Source organism: Anser brachyrhynchus (genome assembly GCF_964034855.1).
Source record: "Anser brachyrhynchus genome assembly, chromosome: 1".
In the NCBI taxonomy this organism is placed as follows: domain Eukaryota; kingdom Metazoa; phylum Chordata; class Aves; order Anseriformes; family Anatidae; genus Anser; species Anser brachyrhynchus.
Window position 1 is genome coordinate 191435084 of NC_137694.1, and position 6861 is coordinate 191441944.

Genomic DNA, 6861 nt, shown 5'->3' on the forward strand with positions numbered 1-6861 from the left:
GACTGGAAATCAAAACCTGAATTCTCCAATGAAAACCAAGATCCTCCAATGAAATTTTTATTGGTACAATTAAATAAGAACATGGTCTGAAATGCTGCTTGAAAACAAGACTGAAGAAGACTTTTCTCCCTTTTCCAGAGAAAGGTTGCTCAATTAGGATATGTGTTGAGAAATACCAAATGTATTGTGGAAGCTTAGAAGAAGTCATTGATTCCAGCTGAGGTTCATTTTGAGCTTATGGCTTGTTTTGAATGCTGATCTCTAAGTGAAACTTAAAGGTCTTATGCCATTGTGAAGCCAAAGCAAGAAATCTGTTTACTCAAACCTTGAAGAATTGAAACTTCTCATTCTCATACAGCTGCTTCACCAGCCTTTGGAGTTAGTGATCTTATTAACTTGTTAAACAAAGATGAGAGCTGATTCTCTTTGGGTACTGCCTGTTTTCTCATCTGCCCCAAATGACTTCTTTCTACTGAATTGCTTGTTTTCCTCTCATTTTCAGTCTGCGTGTGCAGCCATCAAGCAGGGAAAAGGACATCTCTTGGAGCACAGTACTGGAACAGTTAGGAACTGGCCTGTTGTTCATGACCAGGACTGGCATACTGCCCTCTGGCACCGCTGGCCTAGGACTGGGGCTGCAAGGGCACTGCAGAGAGTCACCCCAGCTTGGCCCCAGCCCAATGGAAGATTTGTACATACAGTGTGTCACTCACTTGTTTGGCCAACAGCTGTTGAAAAGGAAACACAGATACTCAAAAATTTATTTCCTGGTCAGCAAAGGGAAAGATACTTTTGATAGAATTTATTTTCAAGGATATTTAGTTAGGCCTGTACGCACTGCTGTTTTGGAAATTTAAAAGCTCTTCAGTGTTTCATTTAGCCTTGCTGTTAATATGTTGTTGTGAATAGCTTTTATTATTCCGTGCTCCCTGGCTCCCTGTTTAAGGAAGCGCGAGCTCTGCCATACGAGCTGGTCTCCACCAGAAGCCCACCAGAAAGCAGTAGAGGCAGAGAACCCTGAAACTGGAGCTTTCCACATCGCTAGCAGGGAGCAGCCTCAACATCAGTATGTATCAGCTCTCTTCTAGCTGCCTCTTATTTTGAAAGACACAGTAGCAGTCTGTCAAGAAAATGCTGCAGCTTATGACAGGAATTAATAAAACAGTGAGTACTGTGCTGGGGGCACTGAGTGCGAGCTGGCTAATGCGTTTGTCAGGGAGATTTTATTCTGTTGCACATTCAGGAGAGTTATATGTGAAGAGAGAAATATGTTCCTCTGTAGATTGAAAAATAAATATATGACAAGGGAACTGCATGAAAATCAAGTGAATGGCAACTTGTGCTCGTTAATGAACTTGCAGCACTTGGAATAAGAGTAAGGCTTATTAGCTTTGACCTAGCAAAATGCCAGGTTACATGCCTGCTTTCTTTTAGGGAATTTGTTAAATGTCTTGCTAAAAACTGTTGTCTACTGTTGAAAATATTCCCTGTTTCACTCCTCAAAACATTGAATTTCCTTGTGACGATAATATTTTAATATATGCCGTCTTTCACAGTTTTCATCTAGAGACTGCCCATAGCACATTAGAAAGCTAAACTGATATGAAAACTGTAAAGATCTGTTCCACAAAGAGACATATTTTGAGCTTGAACCCCAGAACAACTAAGCAATTTGCTATATTTTGCAGCAGGAAATGAAGAAAATGGATTCCACATCAAGCCATTATAAAAAACGCTAAAACTCATTGTTAAAAGTGGTGTTCTGGAACTAAGGTGACAATTTGCTAGTTAATATTCACACATGTAAATGAAAATCCTCTTCTTCCCTTCAGATTCTCTAAGGGTGAAGAATATATGAAACAGAAACCCATATCACCACCAAAACTAGACCAAAACTAGATTCCCTGAGGACGTGCTTACTTGGTCATGCCTCCCTGTGCCATAATGTTTCTGTAAGTAAAGGTCAGAAACAGGAAGATCTTTGAGATTGCATGCAGAACTGAGCTACGAAAACATTTTGCGGTTGCTTAGCCATGAACTCTGTTCTGTAAACACAGTTAAGTTGTCTCAACTCTTGGCAGCAAAGCCGCGTTAGCACAGCAGTGTGAGCTGGTGGTAACTGTAGGACTGGGACATCTCTAAGTACTAGAGCAGGTACCCTGACTTAGGCATACAGTTCTGACTGCAGCATAGCCTTACTGTGTTGTGGTTAGTATTGCTCTTGTTCAGCCTCATGGGTTTGTACCTAGCAGTATCCACCATACTTCCTTGGTCACCTGGCAGATTTAAGGAGGTCTTCCAGGCACACAGAGGAACTGTGGGAGAAAGTAGTGAAAAACAATCCCAAACTCCCAAACACCCACCAAGCCTTAAACAAAATGAAATGAATCCCTTAAAATTGTCTGAGAAGGTCATGTGGACAATGGCATTACTTGCACATACTTTTCTTGCTAAGGGTTCAGATAAATAGAAAACGCTTGTGGGTTTGTTTTTGTTTGTTTGCTTTTGTGTGTGTGTGAATGAGAAGAATTGCTTCTGGAGCTTCTTCATATCAGTCTCAAGCCATTAAAGATGGCCATGCAACCCCACCTGACCGGGATTGTTTTTGTTCAGGTATTCTTACTGTGCACAAAGACATTCTGCAAGCAGAACATACACAGCTTACAAGTATCAGGCAATTATTGGACAGCCAGTCATCAGTGAAGTGGGGAAGAGTTGGCCTGTGGAATTGGCCAACTTGGAATTGTCTGGTCCTTGACGTTGCTGAGTTGCCATCTGCCAGTGCTCTGCTTTCTTTCCTTAGGGTTTTGTTTCACTTCAGTATTTTTCCTCTCAAATGCTTGAGTTGCTAACAATTACCAACTATTATTCAAAAAATACATCTCTGCCTGTGTTTTTATCTTGCTTTTTATTATTTTTTATTTATTTATTTCCTTTTATTCTTTAGCTCACGTACTTTTCAATACCTTAACAGTAATTTTGCCAGTAAAATAAAATGGAGGTCACAACATGTCTGTATCAACCCCTGGGGCCAGAGGTTTCAGCTGCAGCAAGTTCTTTGTGGACTTTGCAGAGTCTGATGATTAATTTTATAGTTTTCTCTCTGTTTTCATGCTATACTTGTAGAAGATGTTTATTGGAACCTATCAATTTCTGCTCTGCATAGCACAGCAGTGAGTTATCCTTTGGGTCTGGTATACTCAGCAATGGTTAAATACTTTGAGAACAAAAATGTTCTATAGCTTCTAGCTTTACAATGAGCCATATAAAGAAACACCAGAAAGAAGGAAGAGTGTCATTCATTCTGATGAAGATAACCTTCCAACTTCAGAAGCTGATCTTGAGCTGGAGTTGAAAAGATGAAGAAGAATGGTTCTCATGGCTGTATGATGGTAAAACACTGATAGTATTGTGAAAGACAAACAAGTGCTCTTGGGATCAAAGAGATCAAAGTGCCAGAAAATCAGAAAGAGTTTAATCCCTGAACACTGCAGGGGTAACTGATGAAGCTTCTCTTGCCCGCATTCCCTCCCAGAAGAGACTGGAAAGCTGGTGATGTGAGACATAATTGTCATTGTGGTCATTGCTGAAACATACAATGACAGCAGAGAGACACTATTTGCATGCAGACGTACCCATTAGTGGTGTAGACATCTCTACTCTCATTCTCCGTAATACTGCTTATCCACCTGTGCTGGAACCTGTGATAGCCTTTCCAAGTGATTCATTTTCACAGAAAAAGCAGTTCAGCTATGAAGATGGAAGGCAGGTAATGCTGGTGCTATAAGCTTCTGGAAAATCAAAATGAAAATGGACCCCTACAGTACTGAATCAGATGTGGGCCATTCCAGCAATGATGGTTGAGCACACAATGAAGCTCTGTAAACAGAAATGTGGCCACTAGACTGAAGGATGTGATCGTTCCCCTCTACTCAGCATTTGTGAGGCTACATATGGAGTATGGTGTCTGGTTTTGGGCTCTCCAGTGCAAGAGGGATGTCAAGGAACTGGGTAGAGTCTGTAGAAAGGCCACTGAGATGGTTAGGGAGCTGGGGCACATGGCACAGAAGGGGCCACTGAGCAAAATGGGTTTGCCTAGCCTGGAGATAAGAAGAGTAAAGGGGCTCTATTTGCTGCTTCCCCCTACCTAGAAAGGAGGTCTGGGGAAGAGAAAGCCAGGCTCCTCTTAGAGGTACACGGTGAAAGCACAAGAGGTCATGGCAGAAAGCTGTAGCAAGGTAAATTTTGCCCAGATGTACAGATGAATGTGTTCAATATGAGAGCTTTGAAGCACTGGAATAAGTTGAAAAGAGAGAGTTTGGAATTTTCAAAGTTTGACTGGACAAGACACTGAGGAAACCAATTCTCTACTGGAGTTAGTTCACCTTTCAGTAGGAAGCTGGAATAGAGATCCCCATAGATTCCTCCCAGCTTAAAGTTTTCCTGTGATTCTCTGCCAGCAGAAACACTCTTACCTCAGTGTCTTTTCATTTGGTGTCCCTGGCTGAGCTGCTGAGCAGGAAGTTTAAAAGGCAGTAGATAGTTCAGCGCTCTACCCCAAACTGAAGGCCTTTTCTGCTAGGGCAAGAAACAATCCAAAATAAAATTAGTCCTTCGGATCATCAGACTTCAAAGTGCTGGACTGACTCCAGCTCTTGAATCCTTCAGTCTGAATGTAGCAACCCATGTAACAGTGCATATTAGAGATCTTATAAATGAAGATTTGGCAATGGAGAACTAGATGGTCTAATTAAAGTCTCATTTCAGCCTGATAAATTGGCATATTTTTATAAAAGCCATCTGTATTAAAGAAACACAGATGCTAAACAATTGAAAAGTCATTTTCATCATAACTTTTATTTAAATCTTTAAATTTTAAAATGTTTTCCTTGTCTAAATCTTTAAAGTTTAAAATGATTTCCTTGGCTAGCATGACTGCCTCTCCTGTTGTAAAGCTAGGTGTCTGAGAAGATTTGACTTTTTTTTTTTTTTTCTCATCTTTATCAGCCTCACTTCAGAAACAGAGAGGCAAGTTTGCCCCACTAGAAATTAATGGAAAATGTTGTCCGAACCTTGATTTATTCACTTGTGGATCAGAAGAAAGAATGGGAGTGCCCAAGCAAACAGACTGCCTGCACAGTCCCTTCACTGCACTGAACGGCAGACCAACCAGACATGATGTTGGCACGCTTTACCTACTCATTGTATGCTTTTCTTTAAGTTTAAATCTATATGAACATATTTTTCATGCTTTTTGTATATTTTGTAGGAGCACACATTGTAATCCAGTGTGTAGCTTCACTTCCTTCCTGAAAGTCATTCTGCTCTCCTGCATTTTTAAATGATGTGGGCTGGTGCCTGCCCCTGCCAGGAAGCATTTGCACTGTTTGCATTAAATTCCTCTCTATAATGTGTACAGAAGGCTCTGGATGTGTACAGTGTCCCCACGTGTATGCACCTACCCAGGAACAGCCTGTGCTGGAGTCCTGCCTCAAACTCCTCTCGGGGTCCACCTCCTGGCACCACTGCAGTATTCCTTCTTGGTCATTTGTCACAAAATCATAGAATATCCCAAGCTGGAAGGGACCCACAAATATCATCGAGTCCCACTCCTGGCTCCACATAGAACTAACTAAAAATTAAACCAAATCTTCTTCATACTAACCTGGAAACACTGTGCATTAAAAGCTTCTTCATAAGCTTTGTGGTTTGCTCCGCTCCACAGTCTAAGAATAGGCTGTGTGGAAAAGAGCAACCAAGCTCACATGGGGACAAAAACTAAACAGAAGTGGGAGCTGGAAGCCCTAAGGCAGTAATGACAAACTAAGAAAACCTAGAGAGTAATCAGCGGAAAGTAAACCCAGAGGAAGGAATTCATTATGAACAACGGCGCTGGTGTGGGCTGCTGATATGTTATCTTTGCTGGTCATCCTGACTCACCAGCATGCTGAGTCTGGCTAAACGGCCTTAGATACCTTCGACTTGCCTTGTGCCCATAATCAGTCTTTCCAAAAGTGTTCCCAGACAGCGTGAGAAAAGCATGACCTGGCTCATGCAGAGCGCGGCTACTCCCAGGAAACCTGAGTGCTCCAAAGTCCTACCCTAGCTGGGAGCGCTGCTATTGTCTTGGAGCTGAGGGGTGCCAGGACAACCTGGAGCAATCTGGTGAGGAGTTAATTAAAAGAAAACAAGTTACAGTTTCATCTCATTTGCTGGGGAAGATGGTTAACTCTTTGTTGTAGCAGGCTGCCAAGGATTTGATGCACTGGGATGAAAGCCCATCCTCTTCAATCGCTGCCCAGCAGAGCAAAATTACAGGTGTCAGGAAAACTCATTTCGTGGCATTAATCAGGATGGATTAAAATGGAACAGTTTCTGAGCTGCCCTGTGAGAATAGTTGTGGGACATCAAAGAGAGCCCGTGATCCACAAAACTGTGTCCTCTGCTTTGAAATATTGTAGTCAGCCAAACATTTATTGGAATGACATGTTAACTGCATTGTGTCTCAGATCCCTTCGGTGTCTAATCACTTGTGTCCTATCTCCTCCATTGTAATATAATCGGGTAAGTAATCATCTGGTGTGCTCGTGTGCTTTTGCTGGAGGACTTCAAAGATCTTGGACAGCTTCTTCATTTTAAGTGTTCTGTAATGATGGGTAATGGACTACCACAGAGCCTATTCAATCCATTATGAATAAAGCCATAGCTATATCTGTAATATTTGTAGGCATTCCTTTAAAACCCAAACATTTTCCCGGATGCTTAAGAAATTATTTTTCTTTGTCTAAGGAAAGAAAAACAGATTGTGCCTAGAACTGTGGTATTTTATAATCCCCAAATTGTCTTGTCTTGAAAATCTGT

At 41.6% G+C, this 6861-nt stretch overlaps 1 protein-coding gene across 5 annotated transcripts in view; it reads left to right on the top strand.

Moving 5' to 3' along the window:
* The window catches only part of SPATA13 (spermatogenesis associated 13), a 159762-nt gene that overhangs the window by 32855 nt on the left and 120046 nt on the right, over positions 1–6861 (top strand). The window lies entirely within an intron of this gene.